Here is a 14,494-nt window from a genome sequence, read left to right as displayed (position 1 = left end):
ATCTGTAACTCAGGAAATCAGATGCCTTCTTCTGACCTCTGAGGGCTCCAAGCATATGTGTGGTAAACCCACATACATGCAGGCAAAATATTCACACATATTAAAAAAAAAAAAAAACTAGTGCTAGGCAGAGGTGGCCCTTTAATCCCATTACAGAGGCAGAGGCAGGCAGATTTCTGAGTTCGAGGCCAGCCTGGTCTACACAGTGAGTTCCAGGACAGCCAGGGCTACACAGAGAAACCCTGTCTCGAAAGAGAAGACTGAAGATGTGGTTCAGATGGCAGAGTGCACACCTGACACTGAGCAGTAATACCAGGAGGATCAGAAGTTTAAGGTCACCCTCAGCTACTCCTGGGGCTAGCCTGTGCTACATGAGAACCTGTCTCCAAAATAATAAAAATAAAGTCAGGGCTGGGTAATTTGTCTCAGTGGGTAAAAGTTCTTGAATTTCATCCCCAGGACTCACATGGTGAAAGGAGAGAACTGACGTCTACAAGTGTCCTCTCTCTCTCTCTCTCTCTCTCTCTCTCTCTCTCTCTCACACACACACACACACACACACACACACTGGGGCACACTCCTATGCACAAGAACACACAAGAGATGGGGGGGTAGAAATCCCCCTCTAAGACAGTTAAAGGAAAATGAAAAAGAAAAATCTGGAATTTTCTGAGTCAGAGACCACACTGCCTTAGAGAATATATCACAGTGTTCCCTGGCGCCCCCAGATAAGCAAATGATTGCGGGGTTGTTTTTTTTTTGCAGCATGCTATATGACTGAGCTATGTGGGAGCTGAGAGCACACAGGTTGGTCCTCTTTCTGCTGCCTCTTCAGCCCCACAGGCTCTGTTGCCCTGGCAACCAGATCAGCACATCCCGAGCCAAAATCAATTTAACCACCTCGGTTCTGAGTCCTGATGGAGGAAATGCCCTACAGAATATGGGTTTTGAAGAGCTGTTCTTAATTTTATTTTTTATTATTTCCAATTAGTCAATAATAAACTTTATTAAAAATAAATGAATTAAAACAAAAAGCTGTTGATCTCGCCTGCTTCCATGACATACACATGTGTGCACACACACACAGAAGCATAAACACACACAGGCACACACACTTGTTTGTGTTTTTTAAAACAGATTTATTTATTTATTACGTGTGAGTACATTGTATCTGTCTTCAGACACCCCAGAAGAGGGAGTCAGATCTCATTACAGATGGTTGTGAGCCACCATGTGGTTGCTGGGATTTGAACTCAAGACCTTTGGAAGAGCAGTCGGGTGCTCTTACCCACTGAGCCATCTGTCCAGCCCTTGTTTGTGTTTTGAGAATCTGGTGTAACCCAGGCTGGCCTGGAATTCCCTGATCTTTCTGCATCCACTTCCTGAGAGCTGGGCCGAAGAGTCTGCCCCCACAGTGTCCAGTAAAATACTCCTTTTCTTTTTCTTTCTAAGACTGGGTCCTCTCTCCTGCTCCTCCCTTTCCCTGAGCAACCCTTCATTTTTTTTTTCAATGCCAATACTTTATTTTCACGTTTCTGTAAAATGGGTATGGCTACCAGAGGACAGTCCATTATTGTGCTCTAAGTACAATGCTGAAGCAACAGACTAGCCTAAGCTATATCTATCAAGACCGTGACTCAAAATATCATAAATAAGCATAATTTTTTTAAAAAAATTATGTAGAAGCTGGGTAGTGGTGATGGTGGTGGTCCACACCTTTAATCCCAGAATTCAAGAGGTGGAGGTGGGCTGATCTCTGAGTTCACCACCAGTCTGGTCTACTGAGCGACTTCTACAACAACCAGGACCACACAGAGGAAACACAATTATGTATGTGTCAGAGTGCAATGCCCAGGGCAGACAGAAGGGGCGCTAATCTCCTGGAGCTGGCGTCCCTGACCTGTGAGCCACCCAGCATGGGAACTGGGAACCTAATTCAGGTCCTTTGGAAAAGCAGCCTGTGCTTTTAACTATCAGTCATTTCTCCAGTGCACCCCCATTTTTTCCTTTTCTTTTGGAGCTAGAGAGATGACTCAACAGTTAAAAGCACTGGCTGCTCTTCCAGAGGACCCAGGTTCAATTCCCAGCACATGACATCTCACAACTGTGATAACTCCAGTTCCAGGGATCTGACTCCCTCACACAGACAGACATACATTCAGGCAAAACACCAATGCACATAAAATAAGTAAATAAGTAAATCGGGTTTTTTTATTTGTATAATATTTTATTTATACAAATAAAAAAAAGTGTGTCAAGGGACAGCAGGATGTCTCAGTGGGTAAAAACACATGTGTTACCTGATGATCCAAGTTCAAACCCTGGACCCCACACAATGGAAAGAAAAATACCTCCAGTTGTCTTCTGATCTCCACAAGTGAGTCATATCTGCTACCCACACATATAGTAAACAAATGCACTTTAAACTTCTAAGGGTGCTAACCTTGGGCTAAGATTATCAAAGCACACATAGTAAGATGTATCTAAATGGGGCTGTGCTGGACAGATGCTGCATACCTGTAATCCCAGCTCTATGGAGGTGGAGGTGAGAGATCAGGTGTTGATGTCCGGAGCTACATGCTAATCACTGGATTGCTAACCTCACTCAGGCTGCCATGGTGGTGCATCCCTTTAATCTCAGCACTGGGGAGGCAGAGGCAAGCAGACCTCTGTAGTTTGAGGCCAGCCTTGTGTATATAACGAGTTCCAGGACAGTCAAGGCTATGTAAAGAGACCCTGTCTCAAGAAAATTTTTTTAATATTTTTAATTTTAATAAGATGGCTCTGTGGTTAAGGGCACTGACTGCTCTTCCAGAGGTCCTGAGTTCAATTCCCAGCAACCACATGGTGGTTCACAACCATCTGACCTTTCCTTCCATATGAACCCTAGTCAGCCTTCCTTCACCAATCCTCCTGACCAGCTAAATTCCTCATCCTTATGCAGTCACTGTTACTGATGCGGGGACAGACAGGCTCAGAGCCCTACTTATCCTGGGACCTAGAACTAACCTTACCTGAATCCAATTCAGTCCTGAACTTTAAGGTAATATGAGCCAGTTAAGCCCTTTACACTAACCATCTTAAATAAATTCACTTGGGTTTCTATGCTTGGAACCCACAGGGTACTTATAAGCTGAATATATATATATATATATATATATATATATATATATATATATATATATATATCTGTAATTCCAACATTCAGGAAGCTGAGGCTGGAGGGTCATGAGTTCAAGGCTAGTCTAGGCTGCATAGTGAAACTCGGTCTCAAAAATGAGGTTAGGTTAGGGATAGTGATGGCTCTGCGGATAAGGTGCCTCCTGGAACTAAGCCTAACAGCCTGGGCTGGATTTGCAGGCACCAGAAAATAGAAACAGAGAACTGAGCCCCTCAAATGGTCCTCTGACCTCCCACCACGTGCTGAGGGGCTTGCCTTCTCTCTCACACAGTAAGTAAATACAATGCAACCCCCTGGAGCCCGATCGACCTTCAGGCTTGTGCCCGATCAGAGCTTCCAGAACAGACGCATGCTTGCAAGGACCATGGATTCAACCACAGATGGACCTCGGATAAAGAAGTTGTTAGCCTTGGCTCCGATTTTGTCTACTTCTAATGCTGGTTTTACTGCTCAGTCCATTTATTGTTGCTCATACGTATATGTTTTTTAGGACTAACTAGCCATTCAATATTAGGAAATCAATTAGGGGTTCACCCCTGGGGAAGACTAATTCTCCCCCTCCCTCAGCACTCATTAATTGCCTGTAGCTCTTTTTTTCTGGGGATGGGAGTCTCATGAAGTTCTCCCCACTCACGTTGGCATGTCAGCTGTTGTCCGTGTTCAGGTCTTATTCAGGCAGCCATAATAAGATGTCATGTCGAGGGCTGGAGAGATGGCTCAGCGGGTAAGAGCACTGACTGCTCTTCCAGAGGTCCCGAGTTCAATTCCCAGCAACCACATGGTGGCTCACAACCACCCGTAATGAGATCTGATGCCCTCTTCTGGTGTGTCTGAAGACAGCTACGGTGTACTCATATAAATAAAATAAATAAATCTTTAAAAAAAAAAAAGAAGAGAGATTGTTGAGATGTCATGGATGCAGCTTCCATGTCTATAGAAAGACATGACCTCACAGCTCCACACTAGCCTCCTGGCAGAGACCACACACAGCACCCCAAAGCCTGTTACAATGCAGAGACCTGACCATGAGGAGCTCAACCCCCCATTTGTACACACACAACGCAAGCCCTACACCTTTTTGGTTTTTGGAGACAGGGTTTCTCTGTGTAGCCCTGACTGTCCTGAAACTCACTCTGTAGACCAGGCTGGCCTCAAACTCAGAGATCCACCTGCCTCTGCCTCCCAAGTGCTGGGATTAAAGGCGTGTGCCACCACCAAAGTATGGCTAGAAGCTCTACAACTAAGGCTCAGGAACATCATGGAAGATGTCTTTTTTTTTTTTTAAAGATTTATTTATTTCAGATATGTGGGTACACTGTCGCTGTCTTCAGACACACCAGAAGAGGGCATCAGATCCCCGTTACAGATGCTTGTGAGCCACCACGTGACTGCTAGGAATTGGACTCAGGACCTCTGGAAGAGCAGTCAGTGCTCTTAACCTCTGAGCCATCTCTCCAGCCTTATGGAAGATGTCTTAGCCAGGATTTTACTGCTGTGAACAGACACCATGACCAAGGCAACTCTTATAAAGAACAACATTTAATTGGGGCTGGCTTATAGGTTCAGAGGTTCAGTCCATTATCATCAAGGCAGGAACATGGCAGCATCCAGGCAGGCATGGTTCAGGAGAAGCTGAGAGTTCTACATCTTCATCTGAAGGCTGCTAGCAGAATATTGACTTCCAGACAGCTAGGATAAGGGTCTTAAGCCCACACCCACAGTGACACACCTACTCCAACAAGGCCACACCTTCTTTTTTTAAAAAAAATTTTATTAGGTATTTTTCTCATTTACATTTCCAATGCTATCCCAAAAGTCCCCCATACCCTCCCCCCCACTCCCCTATCCACCCACTCCCACTTTTTGGCCCTGGCGTTCCCCTGTACTGGGGCATATAAAGTTTGTGTGTCCAATGGGCCTCTCTTCCAGTGATGGCCGACTAGGCCATCTTTTGATACACATGCAGCTAGAGTCAAGAGCTCTGGGGTACTGGTTAGTTCATAATGTTGTTGCACCTATAGGGTTGCAGATCCCTTTAGCTCCTTGGGTACTTTCTCTAGCTCAAGGCCACACCTTCTAATAGTGCCACTCCCTGGGCCAATCATATAGAAACCATCACAAGCCGGGAGTGGTGGCGCACGTCTTTAATCCCAGCACTCGGGAGGCAGAGGCAGGTGGATTTCTGAGTTTGAGGCCAGCCTGGTCTACAAAGTGAGTGCCATGACAGCCAGGACTACACAGACAACACAGATAAATATAAAAACCAAAAAAAAAAAAAAAAAAAGGAGGGTAGACAAATTATATCTAATATTTTACTCAAACCTAAGGAGGGGTTGACTGATTTATCTGAGATTCAGAAACCATGGAGTCTACCTGCAGAGGGAAAGTGCCATGCCCGTGCCCTGGACATATCTAGAGGAGTCACTGAAGCTATGGAGCATCTGGAGTTACACTTCAGGTGCTGGAGGGGCCGCCGTTAGTTAACATACCAATAGAGAACTCTCTGGATGCAGTGAAAGTAGGCAAAGCCTTAGATTAACACCATTTAACAGTTCAGCCGTGAACACAAAACCAAGGGCTAGAGTGTAGCTTTGTGGGTCTGATGCTTGCCTAGCATGCACGAGAACCTGGGTTTGAGCCCTAGCAACTCATAAAGCCAGCTGTATAGGGTCACGCCTGTCATTTCAGGACTCCAGAAGTGGAAGTAGTAGCATCGGGAGTTTGGAGACAGAAGGATGGGGAGTTTGAGGCCAGCTGGGGTTACCTGAGGCCCTGTCTCAAAAGGTAAATAATTAAACAAGAAAGGGAGCTGGTGAGATGGCTCAGTGGTTGAGAGCACCGACTGCTCTTCCGAAGGTCCTGAGTTCAGATCCCAGCAACCACATGGTGGCGCACAACCAGCCGTAACGAGATCTGACTCTCTTCTGGAGTGTCTGAAGACAGCTACAGTGTACTTACATATAATAAATAAATAAATTAATTAATTAATTAAACAAGAAAACGAACAAATAAATACATAAAACGAGAGTGAGGTGAGCTTCCCCCTGCGGGTGTTTGGGGAAGGGTGTACCATTTTGCATACCGAAATTGGCCAGGAGACTGTTTATGTAAGATTGTCCTTGACAGAATTATTTGAACAAAAGAATCTGAGATTCTCTTAGAAATTGTTGTCAGCTCTGAACAAAAAGAACCCCCCACCCCCGAAGGCTGAATGCTGATTGGTTGCGTCTCTATTATCTGTTGCTATGGTGACAAGGGGTTAACCCTCACCTCTATTTGGTAGAGAATAAATACCTGAGGGTTTCTCTATGAAATCAGGAAAACGGTTTTGTCTCTCCTTCAGTGAGACTGGGAGGACGAGAGCACGATGCTCTTCGAGATTTATATTTTAAGAAAATAGAGGTTGTTGTCTTATATAAATTAGCAAAAGCTTTAACTCAATGTGGCGTAGATTTAAATCCTGGTGATGGCTCCCAAATGCAGAGCGCCATCTGGTGGTCAGTAATCAAGAACCATGAGCATGTGTGTGTGTGTGTGTGTGTGTGTGTGCGTTCGCGTGCGTGTACGTGCATATGTGTGTGTGCGCGTGTGCGTGAGTGTGTGCGTGTGTGTGTGTGTGCGCGCGCGCGCGTGTGCAGGACACAGGACAATTATTTTCAGGAGTTGGTTCTCTCCTGTCATGGATTCTAGGGGCTGAACTTGGGTAGTCAGTCAGCCTTGGCACTTTGCCACTTTCCTGACATCTTCACCCTCATATTTACATAAATAAACTCAGCAGTAAAGCCCTTGCCTAGAATCCCCCAGTGAGGAGGCTGGCTGTGGTTAGGTGGTAGAGCCTCTGCCTAGCACACATCAGCTCCTGGATTTCATCCCCAGTAACACAAAAACAAGTAAAAATGAACAATTGTACTTTTTCTTTTCTTTATTTTCACTTGTTGGTTTCATTTTAGTTTTTTTCACAGGGTCTCACTCTGTAGCTCAGGCTGTATTAAAACTCACTATGTAGCCCAGGTTGGCCTCAGAATTACAGAAATTCTCCTGTCTCTGTCCCCCAAGGATTGGCAGCACAGGTAGGAGATGCCATGCCCAGCTTTATCTCCTAGTTTATTAGGGCATCGAGGTATCTGTGGTTCCCTCCAGGGGACAGCTGGCACTGCAGGTACTTCAGTGTGAACCCCCACTTCCTCACACTATCCCTGCAAGTCCACAGTGTGCTGGACATCTGTTCTCTCTCTCCTGGTGACTCTTCCCAGTAGCCTCTCACGAAGTGGCCTGAAAATGGGTGACACAAACCAAGTTTTCTTGTAATCTGATCCTATTCCTGACAACCCACCCTGTTTCCTGTATCCAAGTTTTGGATGCTGTCGTTTCAAATTGCATTCAAAGAGGCTTAGACCCCAGAACGACCTACTAAAGCTTGGGAGGCAGGAAGATGATCATAAACGTTACCATAGCGCCACCTGGTGATAAGCAGTAATTGAGAGAGAAGTATGTGATTGGGTTCTAAGGCCCAGAGCCTGTCATCTCAGCCACTCAACATGTTGAGGCAGGGGGATAGAAACGCCCGGCCTACATATGTAGTGATTTCAACATCGTCCTAGCCCGCTTTTGAGGATGTAACCTGAAAACTAAAAATGAAATTGAGCATGGTGGGTCCCCGCACGCAGGAGGCAGAGGTACGTGGATCTCTATGAGTTTGAGGTCAGCCTGCTCTACACAGTGAGAGCTTCAGGACAGCCAGGGCTATGTAGAAAGACCCTGTCTCCAAAAGAGGGGCGGGAGCCTCCTATATTGCTCAGTGAGTGATGGAGCTTGCTGGGCAAAGCTGATGGCATAAGTTTAGAACCTCAAACCCATAATGGAAGGAGGGAACTGACTTCAGTAAATCATCCTCTGACTTCTACATATTTGTCATGATACACATCGATACAGAAAGATAGATAATAGATAGATAGATAGATAGATATGGAAAAACACTTATTGAAAAAATAAAAGTAAGCTGGGTGGTGGCGCATGCCTTTAATCCCAGCACTCAGAAAGCAGAGGCAGGCAGATCTCTAAGTCTGAGGCTAGCTTGGTCTACAGAGCGAGTTCCAGGACAGTCAAGGCTACACAGAGAAGCTCTGTCTCAAAAAAAAAAAAAAACTTAAAATGAAAGCAAAGGTATGGGAGATGTGGCTTAGTGGTGTAGTGCATGCTGGGTTCAATCCCAGCATCTGAAAAAATAAAATAAAATAAATAAATAAATAAATAAATAAAAATTCTTGAAAATACAGTTGAAAGGAGTCTTGTGAAGTTCTGAAACTAATCGCCACCCTGAATAAGCTGATGGTTTTAACTGGCTGTCTGCCTTCATCTGTTGCCATGGTGATAGCCATTGTGTCTGATGCTGTTAAAAGGAAGACCTGCTTTTTAAGTTTTCTTTCACCAAATCAGAAGGGGATCGTTGGTTCTATTTCCCCACAAACAGAATAGAACCCAAGGTCTGTGCCTTTGACCCAGTTTGAGGTCAGGGTTCTATCAACCATGGTAGAAATTAGTTAGGAGAGATGGTAAGAATCTTCACCAGAGAGCCCTCTAGTGGCACATGAATGAAGTGCAGGGCTCTTGGATGTCTATTTCCAGCCTTGCCTGTCTGTGCCCTGCAGGTTCTCATTCGGTCTTCACTGCAGTCCTAGCAGAGAGATTAAGTCTCCTGCCTGAAATCACGCAGCCAAGTATGAAAGGTATGATGATTTTCATATATAAACCCAGGTCCTGGGGAAAGGAAAAATGGGAAAAAAGGGAAAGAAGGGGGGGGGGGAACCCTGCAGGATGATAATTTGCATATATCCAATTTGCATATCTCTAATTGCAGTGTTCCAGCAAGAACACAATAGTGAAACACTTGGAAGGTAGAGGCAGGAGGGCCCCTGTGAGTTCCAGGCCAGCCAGAGATACACAGTAAGACCCTATGTCAAAAACAAGCAAAAAGGGGCTGGCGAGATGGCTCAGTGGTTAAGAGCACCAACTGCTCTTCCGAAGGTTCCGAGTTCAAATCCCAGCAACCACAAGGTGGCTTACAACCATCCGTAACGAAATCTGATGGCCCTCTTCTGGAGTGTCTGAAGACAGCTACAGTGTACTTACATATAATAAATAAATAAATAAATCTTTTAAAAAAAAAAAGAAAGCAAAAAGAACCGTGTGGCAGTTAAAAGCATCTGCTGTTTTTCCAGAGGACCCAAGTTCCATTCCCAGAACCGACACCAGGCATCTTATCCGCCTGTAACTCCAGCTCCCAGGGCATCCAATGTCCTCTCTGGGCCTCCCTTGGCATCAGAGCACATATGGAACATACATACAGCAACGTACACACAGACTTAAAACAAAATTTTAATACTGTGTTTATTTGTTTTTTAATATATTTCTGTGTGAAGGAGAAATGGATGTGTGCTGCATACCCATCCTACAGTGAGGCCCCACTCACTGTGGCAGTGCCAGGCCAGGCTGGTGGTCCTGCATTCCATAGAAAGCAGGCTAAGCAGGCGGTGAGGAGCAAGCCAGTAACTAGTGGTCCTCCATGGCCTCTGCCTCCACTCCTGCCTCCAGGTTCCTGTCCTTCCTGCCCTGACTCCCCTCAGAGATCTTTAGCCATAAGCTATAAAGTGAAATAAATTCTTTCCTCCCCAAGCTATTTTTGGTCATAGTGTTTTATTGCAGAAATAGAAACTCTAACTAATTAAATCTGGCAGTGGTGGCGCACACCTTTAATCCCAGCACTCGGGAGGCAGAGGCAGAGGCAGGGGGATCTCTGAGTTTGAGGCCAGCCTGGTCTACAGAGTGAGTTCCAGGAAGGCTTTTTAAAGCTGGAGTTACAGGTACTTGTGAACTCTCCAATGTGGGTGCTGGGAACAGAACTTGGGTCCTACCAAAAAAAAAAAAAAAAAAAAAAAAAAAAAAAAAGCAGTATCTATGCTTAAGCACTGAGCCATCTCTTCAGCCTCCTTAAAAATTGTTTTTGTTTTGTTTTCTGAGACAAGGTATCACTAGGTAATCTGGGCTGGCCTCTCACTCAAAGATCCACCTGACTTTGCGTCCTGAGTGCCCAGGACTAAAAGTGGGCACCACCATGCCCAGAATATTTGAAAACTACAACTCAACAATAAGAAGACAGCCTGATTTTAAAATGGGTAAAAGGCCAAGTAGTGGTAGTGTATATCTTTAATCCCAGCACTCTGAGTTTGAGGCCAGCCTGGTCTATACATTGGGGACAGCAAGGCTACACAGAGAAACCCTGTCTCAAAAATCCAAATAGTAACAATAAAATAATCAGGGCTGGAGGGATGGCTCAGTGGTTGGAAGCACTGGCTGCTCTTCCAGAGGACCTGGGTTCGATTCCCAGCATCCACATGGCAGCTCACAACTGTCTGTAACTCCACTTCCAGAGGATCTGATGCCCTCACACAGACCAATGTGCAGGCCAAATACCAAAGCATATAAAATAAAAATAAATAATTAGGGCTGGTGAGATGGCTCAGCAGGTAANAGCACCCGACTGCTCTTCCAAAGGTCCTTAATTCAAATCCCAGCAACCACATGGTGGATCACAACCATCCGTAACAAGATCTGACTCCCTCTTCTGGTGTGTCTGAAGACAGCTACAGTGTACTTACATGTAATAAATAAATAAATCTTTAAAAATAAATAAATAAATAATTAAATAATTAAAAAAATTAAAATATCAAGAGATTTGAGTCAACCTTCTCCGAACTGTGCAGACAAGTCCAAGACACACACAAAGTGGGGTCAATACTATTAGTTATTAGGGAAATAAAATCCAAACAATGGGCTATTGCACCATACCCTCTAAGGAGGCTGTAATTAAAAGGAAAGATGGGGCCTGCCGGCACACCCTGGTTAGTAAAGTGCTTGCTTAGGGTTCACTCCTTGGAGTCCATCCTAGCAATAGATATAGTGACCTCAGCACTTGGGAAGTGGAGACAGGATCAAGCATTCAAGCCAATCCTTGACTTCACAGTGAGTTTGAGCTGGGTGAGAGTCAAAAACCAAACAATAAAACAAAATAGCAAGATTTGCAGATGTAAGAAGAAAACAAAACAAACAAACAAACAAACAAACAAAACAGGTGCCCCAGGGTTCAAAAAGAAACCCTGTCTCAAAGGAATAGACAGAGTGTCAGTGGACACTGACACTCTTCTGCGCTCTTCAAGGAACACAGCTGGTCACACACTCAAACACAGTTGCACACATACTCACACAGACATGTACACACAAAGGAAGAAAGGAAGGAAGGAAAGAAGGAAGGAAGGGAGAGAGAGAGAAAAACCTTTTAAAGAAATAATCTGCTGTGATAATTGCTTAAACAATCTATCTTAGATCTATCTATCTATCTATCTATCTCCATATCTATATATAATATGTATGTAGTATATATCACATATATAATATACACATATACATCATTGATAGTTCTGGAAGTTTCGGGGCCACGGCAACCTATCTCCATTGTTCTGGGCCCATTATGAGGCATAGCATGTGGCACACAGGCTGGAGAGATGGCTCAGCAGTTAAGGGCACTGGCTGGTCTTCTTGAGGACCTGGTTTTCATTCCTAGCACTCAATGGCAGCTCACAAACATCAGTAACTCCAGTCCTGGGGATCCAAAGCCCTCTTCTGGGGACCTCAGGTACTAGGCACGGATGTTCTGCCAGGTCATGCTGTAGGCAAAAGACCCACAGACAGAGAGAAAGAAACAAAGAGAAAGGGAAAGAAACAAACTTCCCTTTGACACAGGAGCTACACAGCTCCCATGGCCTCTGATTTTTTAATCCTCTTGTCTCAAAACAAAACAAAAGCAGGTATGGTGGTGTTCATCTTTAATTCCAGCACTCAGGGGCCAGAGGCAGGTGGATCGATCTGTGAGTTCCAGGACAGCCAGGGCTACAGAGAAACCCTGTCTCAAAACACAAAAACAAAAACAAAAACAAAAAAACAAAAAAAACAAAACAAAACAAAAAAAACCTAGCACAATCCCTTTTAAAGGTATAACCCTGGAATTGAACATATAATTTCCACTTATCTTCTTCAGTAGAATTTAGTTAATCACACCTAACTGGCAGGCCATTTGGAAATGTTGCTCTTATTTTGAATGGAAACCCAGCAACTGTTCTGGAAGATGGGGAGAACAGAGTATGAGAGAGAAACACAATGTAGGCTGGCCCTGGGATCCCTCATAAGGTCTTCCAAAGACTGGGCAGGTCAGGGTAGTGCTTGAATGCAGGCTTAGCTGGAGTGTGACTGCCTTGCATGCAGAGGGTTTTCCTGGCATGCAGAGGGTCCTGAGCTCAGCCCTAGCACTGATCAAAGCCGGCATGGTGGCGGCACACCTACAATCTTAGCATACATTTAGTGGAAGCAGAAGGGTAAGAGGACTACGATCACCCTTGGTACATTGTGAGTTCGGGGCTAGCTTAAGCTTGGGTCCAAAAAATAAAAAACAAACAAACAAACCCTTTAAAAGAGTTATACACAGGGCTGGAGAGATGGTTCAGTGATTAAGAGCACTGACTGCTCTTCCAGAGGTCCTGAGTCCAGTTCCCAGCAACTACATGGTGGCTCACAACCATCTGAAGTGGCATCTGATGCCCTCTTCTGGTGTGTTTGAAGACAGCTATAGTGTATTCATATAAATAAAATAAATTTTAAAAAAAGAGTTATACACAAATGGTATGTGTTTGCAATCCCAACACTGAAGCTGAGGCAGGAGAATCAAGACTAGCCTGGGCTACATAGTAAGACCCTGTGTACAGGTTAGTTTTATTGCAACTCGACACAAGCTAGATTCATCTGAGAAAAGGGAACCTCAATTGAGAAAATTCCCCTATCAGATTGGCCTGTGAGCAAGCATTTGGGGAGTCTTCTCGATTGATGATCTATGCGAGCAGGTGGTTCAGAATGCCATAAGAAGGCAGGCTGAGCAAGCCATAAGGAGCAAGCCTCCATGGTCTCTGCCTCAATTCTTGCCTCCTAGTTCCTGCCCTGCCTTCCCTTCAGGAAGGACTGTAGCAAGCTAGGCATGGTGGTGCATGCCTTTAATCCCAGCACTGGGGAGGCAGAGGCAGGCAGATTTCTGAGTTCGAGGCCAAGCCTGGTCTACAAATTGAGTTCCAGGACAGCCAGAGCTACACAGAGAAACCTTGTCTCGAAAAAACAAAAAAACAAAACAAACAAACAAACAAAAAACAAAGGACTGTAACCTGTAAGCTAAACAGACCTCTACTGGCTGGCTTTGTGTGTCAACTTGACACAAGCTGGAGTTATCACAGAGAAAGGCGCCTCCCTTGAGGAAATGCCTCTATGAAATCCAGCTGTAAGGCATTTTCTCAATTAGTGATCAAGGGTGGAGGGCCCATTGTGGGTGGTGCCATCTCTGGGCTGGTGGTCTTGGGTTCTATAAGAAAGCAAACTGAGCAAGCCAGGGGAAGCAAGCCAGTAAGCAGCATCCCTCCATGGCCTCTGCATCAGCTCCTGCTTCTTGACCTGCTTGAGTTCCAGTCCTGACTTCCTTTGGTGATGAACAGCAATGTGGAAATGTAAGCTGAATAAACCCTTTCCTCCCCAACTTGCTTCTTGGTCATGATGTTTGCACAGGAATAGAAACCCTGTCTAAGACCCTTTCTTCCCCCCGGCTGGTTTTAGAAATGGCTTCTATTACAGAAATAGAAACCAAAGTAAGATACCCTGACTCAAAAACAGAGAGGACACAGTTTAATGTCATAAGTCTGTGGTTCTCAACTTTCCTAATGCTGCAACCATACAAGTACTGGGGACTCCAAATCATAAAATTATTTCATTGTGGGCTGGAGATACTGTTCTGAGATTAAGAGCACTGACTGCTCTTCTAGAGGTCCTGAGTTCAATTCCCAGCACCCACATGGTGGCTCACAACCATCCCTAATGGGATCTGGTGCCTTCTTCTGGCCTACAGGCATACATGCAGACAGAGCACTGTGTATAATAAATAAATAAAAATCTTTTTAAAAATTGTTTCATTGCTAGTTCAAACCTGTAATTTTGCTACTATTATGAGTCATTATGTAAATATCTGATATGCAAGCCACAAGGGGGTCGTGACCTACGGGTTGTAAATTACAGGTTGCAGACAATTAAACCAATGTCAACAAGATCCTCCCTCCTCTCTGCCTCTGCTCTGTCAATTTTATTTCCTTCTGCACTAGATACATTTTCTTTCCTGAGAGCAGATTTAAGAGATGTCCATAGGTGGCATTTACAGAAAGACTATATTCTCCC

Source organism: Mus caroli, chromosome 7 (assembly GCF_900094665.2).
Source record: "Mus caroli chromosome 7, CAROLI_EIJ_v1.1, whole genome shotgun sequence".
Taxonomy (NCBI): domain Eukaryota; kingdom Metazoa; phylum Chordata; class Mammalia; order Rodentia; family Muridae; genus Mus; species Mus caroli.
The sequence above is the reverse complement of the archived record's forward strand: the minus strand, read 5'-3'. Positions refer to the sequence as shown.